The sequence below is a fragment of the Spea bombifrons genome, chromosome 5 (genome assembly GCF_027358695.1).
Source record: "Spea bombifrons isolate aSpeBom1 chromosome 5, aSpeBom1.2.pri, whole genome shotgun sequence".
Classification (NCBI taxonomy): Eukaryota; Metazoa; Chordata; class Amphibia; order Anura; family Pelobatidae; genus Spea; species Spea bombifrons.
In genome coordinates, this window is record NC_071091.1 from 65,411,178 (window position 1) to 65,423,092 (window position 11,915).

At 39.8% G+C, this 11,915-nt stretch overlaps 1 long non-coding RNA gene across 1 annotated transcript; it reads left to right on the forward strand.

Annotated features, from left to right (window-relative positions):
- The first annotated feature begins 5,141 nt into the window (after nucleotides 1–5,141).
- Nucleotides 5,142–6,951, forward strand: LOC128497031 (uncharacterized). The gene is made up of 3 exons (XR_008354273.1): nucleotides 5,142–5,218; nucleotides 6,230–6,309; nucleotides 6,716–6,951. It is a non-coding gene; the product is annotated as an uncharacterized LOC128497031 (long non-coding RNA).
- Nucleotides 6,952–11,915: the final 4,964 nt, after the last annotated feature.

The following is an 11,915-nucleotide window of genomic DNA, read 5'->3' on the forward strand; positions in this document are numbered from 1 at the left end:
TATGTGGGAATTCACACGTTACACAAGAGATTGTCTTATAGAGAATCAGTACATTGTGCAACATGTCTTAAGTTAACCCCTTACTTTGTGTGGTATGTTTTTTCATGCATATGGAGACTAAATGGAATGTCCTATATTTGTATCCAGTTATGAGGACCTTAATATGCCGTGTCTCAACATGTTGCTATGAGTGGATCCACTACAAGTTAAACAAGGATTTTCCTTTTTTATTTTACGGGAAAAGGGGGCTAAATAATTGTTTTGTGGTATCTTAGAGAAGAATGGGGATCATTAGTAGGAATAAATTCCACTCACAACCACATTTTAAGATATTAGGAAACAGTTGGGGAGTATAGGCTTTTGTTTAGAAGGGATAAACCTCTTGACTCCTTATGGGTTTAATAAACACTATCACACAACAAGTGCACACATACAAACATATATATTGTTGTCAGGTGCAACATCCAAAGCCTTGTCATCCATTATTATCTGCCCATTAGTTTTCTGTTACATAGATGCAGGATGCACACACCTTTGTTAATTTATGGCCATGGCAAAACACCTAGCACTGTAGCTCATTCGCACCTACCTGATGCTCTAAATGTGACTTTCATAAGAAGAAATAGTTTTAACCTATACATTGTTTTTGGAAACTTTGGCTGGTGTTCTTAACATTTTGGCTCTTGTGTTGTGGATACTTTGCTCTTTTTCAAAAACAAATCGTTGCGACCAGCCGACCCTGGGGATCCAATGTGATCACCGGGGAATGTGAAGTACAGACGAGTACTATAATTAGCTGTATCCAGGCTACAGGCTTCATGGCAGCTCCAAATATTTTTTTTTGTTTTAGATTGTCTCTTATATGCGCGGTGTAGTTTCAAGTGTATGTATATCATATTCCAGCTTTACCACATCAAGTATATCAATTATCATTACCACAAGGCTAACCTAAAGATAGAAACTATTTTGATTCCCATTAATGAGAACTTTTGTTGGCTGAGTAGTCTTTCATATATTAAATACAAGACGTTTTAAGTCAATTCTATAAATGTCTAAGAATTATAGCTCTGTTCCTCAAATACCCCTACTAACTGGTGTTGTTCCAGCTTCATTACAGACATACACGAGGGCATTGAATGTACTTAAACTGGCAGTGATCATCCCTCAATGCCCTCAAGATTAATATAGGCAAGTTGCTTGTAGTGCGGTTTTGCTACCAACAGCTGCAGAACTTGGCGCAACTGATGTAAAATAGACCCTTACTTTTCAAAGCAAGTAGATGCAATCATGCAAATAGATGCCAAAGCAAATAAAAAACAAGATTTAGTTTTGAGAAATTTCTTATTAATTAAAGCAACTGTTAAGCCTATTTTTGATAGTAATCGGCAAAAGTTTGTGTCACAAGTTGTCAACTGACCAGTATTTCAGTGAGAAATGCTGTTCAGGGATTTATCTCGTAGCACCTTCCCGATAACACAGTTTCACTGAACGGGAACCCTTTTCAGTCTGTCGGATATGCTTGCCAGGCGCAGGGCGGACGGAGATCGATGCGTTCAAACATAAAATATAATAGCAAAATGATGAGGATGACTATTCATAGCTTTAGTCTGTTTGTGGCAGCCATTGTGTCCTACAGATTTTGAATGTGAAAGCCTATGTGTGATTCTAGAAGACTGAAATTCTGTTTTGCATTACTTTTTTGTGTGGCCTATACAAGTGTATCTGTTTGATATTAGCAGTCTTATAGTTTATACTTTACCAGAAAGGTTTTCTGAAAGAAAAGGCAGTTGGGATGTCACGGGCTGACTTAACACAGATTGTATTATGCATAAGGGGTGAATGGAATAACTATAAAATAGTTATTTAAAATAGTTTTAGACAACCTGTACCAATTTTCTACTTCCATCAAATTGAACCTAAATATTCCATAGTGTTAACCGGTAAGAAGTTTCAGTTGGTTATGACCGTAGAACAGTGACCTGAGCAAATTGTAAAAGCTAATAATTATGTTTGCGTTAACACCGTTAGCTGTAAGCAAACTGTGAGTACATGAAGCAATGCTGATTTTGTGTTCAAATCCTTGTTGATTCTTTGATTTGTTTATTGGCTATAGCTCTGTCCTACATCACAGCATTATCACCTCAGTTTGAAGAGCTGTTGGACGACATGGCTGAAACTCAGTCTGGAAATCCATGGAACAAGCTACAGTCTCTTTGTGTTAGTCTAAGTTCAGGTTCTGGTGAGTAACTTCAGGGCTGGATAAGAGAGGTCTGTTATGCAGTAATTGCAATACCATCTCATTGTCCATAAAAAGCTGTGAAAACATGTACGGCGTTGTCGAAAATGATTTGTGTATGTTAGTAAATGTGTGTGGGGTTATATCAGTGCCTGAAGATGTCTTTGTCTAGGTACATGAGTGTGTGTCTGGCTATATTATTGTGTGTCTGGGTACGTTAGCATGTGTGTCTGGGTATTCTAGTATGTGAACATGTGTCTGTATTATGTTAGTATGGGTGTCTTGAAAAGTAGTTGAAAAGGTCTCAAAAAGCAGCACATGATGACATGATGTAAAGAAACTCAAGAACAGATGAGAAAAAAAATCATTGACATCTATCAGTCTGGTGTCACAAAGCCATGTCTAAGGCTCTGCGACTCCAGCGAACCAAGGTGAGAACCATATGGAGAAAACCTGGAATAGTCCTAAACCTTCCCAGGAGTGGCCATCCTTACAAAATTCTTCAAGACCACATTGATGACTCATCCAGGAAGTCACAAAATAACCCATGCTAACATGTAAAGAGCTGTTGGCCTCACTTACCTCTGTGAAGGTCAGTGTTCATGATTCCACAGTAAGAAAATGGGAGGGTTGCAAAGTGAACTCCACAGTTAACCAAAACAACACAAAGGTTTTCTCATATTTGCCAAAAACATTTTGATGACCCCTAAGACTTTTGAGATAATACTCTGTAGACTGATGAGCCAAAAGTTTAAGTTTTTGGAAGACATGGGCCCCGTTACATCTGGCATAAAGCTAACACAGCATTCCACAATAAGAACATCATATCAACAGTCAGACACAGTAGTGGTAGTGTGATGTCTGGGGCTGTTTTGCTGCTTCAAGGCCTAGACGAGCTGCCATAATTAATAGAATCAAGAATTCTGCTCTCTAGTAGAAACATTCTGAAGGAGATTGTCCGACCATCAGTTCGTGACCTAAAGCTCAAGTGCAGTTGGTTTATGCAACAAGGACAATGATCCCGAGCACAAAAGCAGGTCTACCTCTGAATGGCTCAAAACAAACACAATTAAGGTTTTGGCGTGGCCTAGTCGAAGTCTTGAATCCAATTGAGATGCTGTGGCATGACCTTAAAAAGGCAGTCCATGCTCGAAAACTCTCCAATGTGGGTGAATCAAAACAATTCCTCCAAGAATGGGTCAAAATTCCTCCGCAGTGATTTAACCCCTTGACTGCTAACGACGGCATGGTGCCGTCGCTAGCAGTCCCAGTCAGGTGCTAACGACGGCACCATGCCGTCGCTAGCACTACCCTACCTTGATGGAGGTCTGTGGACCCCCATCACCACCTACCCCGGCGATCTGCCCCTCATATTGAAGGGCATCACTGGGACCACCCGATCCAGCCGTTGACATCGCGCGTAATGACGCGATGACGTCACCGTGCAACTTTATTAAAAACTGACAATTGTCAGTTAAAGAGGTATGGGGGCATGCTGCTTAGATGCATGTAATTTTCCATTAGCTTTTGTAGATAAGTAAAATATTTTTCACATAAAAGTCAGAAAAAGTAAATTAGATGATATGATCAAAATTGTGGTATCTGAATAAAGCCTTAATTGTCCTGCAAAAAAATAATATAATAACTATTAACCACTGAGTAATATTATCATTACTAATGCAAATTTTATTTTGTGATTTTTTTTTTTTTTTTTTTTATGAAATGATGGACCAACTCATCTTTCATGAAGTGAGTTTAATATGCTGTCATATAGCTCTCCTAAGGTTATTTGATAGTTTTACAAAGGTAAAAGAAGTTAACTTATATGAGCTTCTGTTTAACCCTCTAGGCTGCACAAAGATGACACATCCCAAAGACCTGTGTTCAGTTTCAAGTTAGGCAATCTTGGGAGTAAGGATCAAGATCCAAGTTTAATTTATAAAGAAGGAAATGAACATTTTTTTTCTTTGTTTTCCTATTTCAGCCTCCCAGGCAAAAGAGTCCTCCTCAAGCATTGTCCAGCAGAGCAGTGAGGAAGAGATTGCTCTAGATCCAGACAGCAGCACCCCAGACCTCGTCCCACCCAATTTAATTACTTGTCAGGAAGTTCCTGAATTTTGTGATTACATTTCTCCACTTATTTTTTCAAACAAGTCTTTAAGTCAAGAACCAAGTGAAGAACAGGAAAGTAACACAAGTAAAAATGTGACCCATATGGATGTTGCCTTTAATGCTACTCTCACCTGTGGACAAAGAAAAAACGTAGATTCAAAAAATAGCCCCATCATCCCAGTGCAGAAACACAGTGCTCCTGAAAGTGAGTTATTATTCAGACAGGTCCAGTTAAGTCCACTTGTATCCCATAGTCCGGATTGTGGGGTCACCCCCAGAAATATTAGACAGCTTGTCATCCCAACCAAAGACATAGAGGAAGAACACGAAATTAAGAACAATAGAAAGGCAGTTAAGAGGAAACAGGCTTCAGAAGATTCAGATGCCACATTGTCTGATTTGGAAAGTGTTAGGGAACAGCCAGGGTCCGTGCACAATGTCCGTGTGCAAGAACAAAATGAGAGTAAGAACAATGAGTATTTTGGAGAAAATGAGACGATAGTGCTTGAAACAGACGATGAAACGGATAGCATGAATAATATACTTTTAGGGGAAAGAGGGGAAAAAGAACCTGATGCTTATTTTCAAACAGGGCAAGTGGAACAAGAAAGAGTTGTTAGAAAGATTAACATGGCGCACTCTAAACCTTGTGGAAGGAGTCTAGCCAAAAGAAAGCCACCACTTAAATTTGAATCTGCTGCAGCTCAAAGCCTCACCAAAAGCAATGAAAATGAAGTGACATCCACAGAAGAAGCTACAACCAGTAGAATCATCCCGAATGAGGAAGCTCACACCGGGGGGCACAGTCAAGCACAAACGCGCACCCCCAAAGTATCAGCACCTGTCATAGAGCTGAACACAAAGAAGTTGGTAAGGAGACTTATGCTATCTTTGTGGTTTCAATTCTGATGGTATTTTTCATGAGTTTTTCCCCTGTGTTTTAAGGCACAAGTGCAAAAGTATAACTGCCTTTCCACCCCCTTATTGAAATTCCTGCATTAATGTTACTTATCTTTACATCGTGCCATAGGTGACTTACATCAGCATTTGGGCTGACTGTGTTCAGCGCTCCTCTCTCCTGTATTGGTTGGATCCACAGACTAAAACAAGAATAAATATAACTATGCGGTTCCTAACCACTGCCATTATCTAATGATCATTGTTTACTGCAGTGCTGGAACATCCAACACTGCTACATATCTCAGTACGTTTCATGGCAGTTTGGCTCCATGTAAATTAATTGTATGTATGGCTGACATGCATTCAGTAACCAATCTCTCTGGACAGCGGGGTTTCCGCTTAGCAGTTTCATTCGTGTTGCTTTTAAAACCACTCTTGCAAGTTGAAAGCTAAATGGGCAGACTTGTTTCAATAGATGATGTAAGAGGAAGAAAAATAACATGATATTCTTTTATGTGCCACGATGATATAGTATTTGAAAACCAAGTACATGTTAGTAGGTTGGAACAGTGCAGTGCAACCAGTACTTTGGTAGTAATGGGGAACATTTATACTATGGGAACTAATCCTTCTGTGACCAGTCTGATTGAACTGGGTGAACATTATGAAACTATAAACTCAATTTAAATCTATACAACCAATGTTCTGCATCACATAATTGCTTTTTAATCGAAATTCTATTTTATTAGCTACGTTCGTATTAATACCAGTCCCTTAGTTTAATAGCTGTGTCTGAAATCAAACTTGATGGCTAAAGCCCGACCATTGATTGTGATGCCGGTAGACTTCTTAAAGGGGGATTTGATGTTGAAAGACAATACAAAAATTCAAATAGAAAATTTTGGAATAAATCCTCTGCTCACCAGCGTGTTGCAGTTTCTTGTATGTAGCCACCAGTTTATAATGTTTCTATCTCTACAGAGGCACTATGATGGAACTCTTTTCCAGTATAAATACAAGCTTCCTTCAGCAGATCTCTGTGATCGTGTCAATTCCATAAGGTTAGTTCTGTCATTTAACATTCATCTGAAAGGGGAAGTCCTGTTGGGCTCCTTGTCATTTAACATGATATTCTACATAATCACTGCATAAATTCTAGGATCGTATTCATATTTTCATCAATTTAATTTTAATAACATGGATCCCCAGCTGTGAACACCAACCATCGCTAGCCTCCAGCTTTGGTTCAGGCACAGATTCGTAACATTAGATTTGTTGTGAATGCTGAGTGACAGATCATGGATTTTTTTTCTTTTTTTTTCTGGGGAAAACATTTTATGAAATTTACAAATAGTATCAAGTTAACTTTTATCTGTTATTAGATTGTGCTGTAGTTGGTGCAGTGATTATAGGCCATGCATAATTGGTGCCATTTTTCATGTATGGTTTTGTTTCCCCCCCATACAGGCTTCCACCAGACCTCTGTGAGTGGGCTGTAAAGATACTTTCAGAAAAACATTAAGTTCAATGGACGGACTTCCAAGTATTTATTTATAGTCTTAATAAATACCTTAGCTGTGGGAATAGGACTGTATCTTTAAGCTATAACTGAAATAAAGGTAAAGTAAGGATGAACAAGATTTTCTGACCAGTTAACCTTTACGTCTGGTTCCACGTATAGCTTAAAAAGTCTAGACTGCCTGGTTTTTTATTTCAAACAAACCTGAAACAAAAACTTGAAACAAAAGCAGCTATTCATATGCAAAAAATATTTCATAGCTCTGTGATCAAACTGTAATATGTTTTTTTTGCTTGTATCCATCTTTACCTACCTGTATGAATTGTTTGATAATTGTAAATAATCCAGGCTGGTTTTCAGTAATATTTCTAGAATTTGTCCTGTAAAAATAATTTAAAATGTAAAGATAATAAAAGGTTGCTCATGCACAGATATTGCAGTCCATATACAGAGTGGCAAGCGTCTGACATATGTACCATTATCCAGAGGAAAACTGCTGAATGACTCAATTAAGCCTAAATTTTAAAAGTCTATTGCCAATATTTTCCTGCATACCTGGGAGCCAGCTTTCAAGAGTCCTTCCCAAGCAAGATCTTCAACAACATTTTAATACAGGCCACATACTCAAGACAGCTTTATTTCTGTAACAGGAATTTGCAGATGAATTTGAAGGAGATTTGTGGTTTCAACTTTACTGCCTTTAATGCATATTAGGATTCACTTGGCCATCTTCTCCTGTGTTGCCCTGTATGTTCCTACCTTGCGTGTGCATTGCCAGCTCAGTTCTTTTTTGTGCTATTTGTTGTTAGTACATCATAATGCACAGGGAGCCGACATAATAAAACAAGCTTCAAGTCCGATACTAACACGGTTTTCCAGCTACTATGTGTTGTGTTTAAAAGTTAATGGTAAGCCAAGAATGAAATACAATATTGACACTTCCCACTGGCCTTTCCTAATTAGAGTGCAAAACACGTAGAGAACATATGTATTGAGCATCAGCTTTAAAAATAAACATTCAGACTTATTACAGTATATGGCCACATGCAAGAGTCAAGCCCCCGGGCCTGATTTACCACAAGGAACGTAAGATGACGTGGTCTTGTTTCATTGTTTTCTTAGCTGTTTATATTGCTGGTAGAGCCAAAGTAAGTTTACCAATAATTACTAAAATGCTTCCATGCTGGAGATTGGAGGGTTTCTACCCTTAAAAAAACTTGTTTGCAGGGCTCTTGTATGTAAACAAGTATTTTAGATAAAATAAATACACGTGGCGTGTTTTTTTGCTACATGTGTATAATAAATGCACTCAATGTTTTACAGTATAATATGGTTTTAAGTACAATATTTAATAATTACAATATCATTAATCATTATTAGCTATTGCATAGCTTATCACCCACATAGTAGCCTGGTTGTTGGTTAATGCTCTTAGGGTAAAACATTTTAATTGTATGGAAAAAGGTATCGCTTCATAAGATCACTGTACTGAATAAATGGTAGACGAGAATGGCTATTCACACAGGTCATGAACGTCCAGCAGTTTTACTGTAAATTATTTTTATCATACATGCAGAAGGGGCCCTTCATTTTTGAAAAGGCTATAAATATTCAAGCCAGCAATTTTCATAAATATACCATCATGTGGCATCACATACATCATCATGGGTTTCGTTAATGCGTCTGCAGTGGACAGACTGTATTCATTTGAATGTGTCCGCATGATGTCCATCTGCCCTTCCATTAATTCCTCTTCCCAGGGGAAACCAAATCACTGCCCATTGCCTCCAATAAAATGACTTTTCTGTGCACCAGATGAGGAGCAGCAATCAATACAGTCTTGTTGCTTGTTAAACTCACGCTTGTTGGCAAGTATACAATGATAAAGCAACATTATCCTGTACTTATCAGCAGCTGGACTTGTCCCACCCTATCATGTTAATGAGAAATGAGCAGCAGAAGGTTGTGGGTGAGGAAGACTCCTGCTGCTGTGCTATATTCTTTCTGAATGACTGTTGTACGCAGGGTGGGAGGGCCAGGTCTTGACCACTAAAGCCCCAAGGCACCCAATTTGTCATGCTACAGTAAGATGCAGATGTCCTCTTCCTAATTCTAATTCTGGAAAGTCATTTCTGCCTTAATCGTAGAAATCAATAATTTACAAGTCGTTCAATGCATGACACGGAGAGGCATTTTTTAATATGCTTACACAAAAATATATAAAAATATAAAGCAAGTATATCACCGTTCTGAATTACAGAGTTGATTTTGCATTTGTTTGTGAATATACATAGCTGAGTCAGGCTATGTATGTTCATGGATATTTTGTGAAGTTCTATATTTCAGAAAACATACACAGATTGACATTCATAGACCAAAGTACCAATCGATTTGTGGAACACAGAGATGCACTGCAAGCCACCGCTCTGGCGCTCACAAGGTTAACCGTGCTAATCTGCCCAGTGTAGCGATGCTCTGTTCAAGACGCTCTTTCACAGCTGCTGCTCCTCTGAAATATCTGGAGTGCCTTACATGCTGATTTGTGACATGACCACATAGATATGCCCCAGTAGGCCGTTCACATGTTGTTGATGATAAACATGTAAAGTGCTACACGACGCGGGAAGCTTATACTCACACAAGGGAATCAGCTACTAAAGTTATTGATTCCCTTAAGTAGGTTTATACATACTGCAGTATAACACTTCATATGTGCTGTCAAGTGAAGTATATATATATATATGTGTCTTTATATAATTTTTTTGGCAGCCACTTTAGCCCTTAAGACAACATTACTCATAACACAGATTTATTTTGAAGAAATTGTGGTTTTATTTCATTTTGCTTCTTTATGTGCAGACCTGGAGGCTGCCATTGTTGTCAGTCATGTGATACTTTGGATGACTTTCACTGCTCAAATACCACAAGGAGCTGATTATTTTTGGCAGTGCTAGTGCAATCCGTTCCTCAATAGCCTTCCGTTACTCAGCAGGTCTATAGTTTACCACAAGGAATCAGGGTATTTACTAGCCCAAAAGAGCAGTGTTTGAACACAACACAAGTTACCCATTTAAATGTTATACAATTAATAAAACAAAACCTGTTCCATAAAGACATCGTTGGATGAATTGGTTGATGTGGAAAAAGTTGAATAGCTGCACAGTGCCCTGACCTCAACCCCATTGAACACCTTTGGGATGAATTGGAATGGAAATTGCAAGCCAAGTCTTCTCATCCAACATCAGTTCCTGACCTCAAAAATGCTCTACTGGATGAATAGGCGAAAATTCCCGCAGAAACACTCCCAAATTTTGTGGAAAGAAGAGTTGAAGCCATTATAGCTGCAAGGAGGGGGGGGGCAACTGCATATTAATGTCTATGTGCTTAGAATGCAATGTCATAAAACTCTCCGTTGGTGTAATGATCAGGTGTCCCAATACTATTGTCTATATAGTGTATATTCAAAAGCCCTGGAATACCCCTACTTGATACATATCTCTCTTACTGTCCATGAAAAATGACATGCAAAGGAATTGCGTAATATTAATTATGCAGTCCTCTTATATCCCCAACTTTACTAATAGTCTGGTTACTTTTGCTCACTGTGTCTGAAGAGGCACCAACCACTTTCTCCAGGAGCTCACACTGTGGGTACTATTGAAGAAACCTAGTGTCTAATGTGTAAAGGATGCTTTGTTGTTCATCAGGAGACACCTGGTTTTGAGGAGGGAACAGGTCAGTATCCAAGACTATGACAGGCTGATCCTCAGCTTGAGTAAAAAACATTTCCTGCCCCATCAGAACTTTTTGTTACAAGCACCCTGCAATTAACACTTATCATATTGCACAGTCATGATTTACACAGCAAATAAATCTACTGTATCTCAAGTAAAAGCTTCTGAATTAAAGTCCATGACAGCATCCTAAGTTCTGCTTTTAGAAGCACAATTATTCCTCTCCAATGGTCCCAGAATGCACCAGTAACTGACAACACTATCCTGATATAAGATTTACAGTCTTATATCAATATATGTTAAATACTGCTTTTATGTGTATTTAGTTGACTATTATGTATGTTCCAAAAACAGACTTACGATTTATGAAATAATTTGCTATGTATGTGCCAAATTACAAATGCTAAACCCATTTAATACAGTAGGACTTTCTACATGGGTTGTTCCTTAGGGATCCTAGGTAATGAGAATTTGCATGAGATGCCCAGAGTACGCCATTGGCGGAACAGCAACTGCCAAGAGTTGGAAAATGTACAAATAACTTAAAACTGATTGTTAAATAAAAACTAATAACACAATGGCATTTTGGTGCATCTTAAGCAATGATACCAGCTGCTCCCTCTGTGATGCCATACTTACTGCCAAGTGCCACACCGACACCCAAACCCACCAGGACAGGCTCTGCCACACCGACACCCAGACACATACCAGGAGAAGCTCTGCGACACTGTCACCCAAACACACACCAGGACAGCCTCTGCCACACTGACACCCAAACACACACACACACACACACCAGTACAGGCTCTGCCACACTGACACCCAAATCCACCAGGACAGGCTTTGCCACACAAACACCCAGACACACACACCATGACAGGCTCTACCACACAGACACCCAAACACACCAGGGCAGGCTCTGCCACACTGACACCCAGACACATACACCAGGACAGGCTCTGCCCCACCGACACCCAGACACACACACACACACCAGTACAGGCTCTGCCACACCGACACCCAAACACACACACACCAGGACAGGTTCTGCCACACTGACACCTAAACACACCAGGGCAGGCTCTGCCACACTGACACACATACACCAGGACAGGCTGTGCCACACCGACCCCCACACACACACACTCACACCAGTACAGGCTCTGCCACACCGACACCAAAACCCACCAGGACAGGCTCTGCCATACCGACACCCAGACACACACACCAGGAGAGGCTCTGGCACGCTGACACCCAAACACACCAGGGCAGGCTCTCCCACTCTGACACCCAGACACATACACCAGGACAGGCTCTGCCACACCGACACCCAGGCACATGCACACCAGTACAGGCTCTGCCACACCGACACCCAAACCCACCAGGACAGGCTCTGCCACACCGACACCCAGAC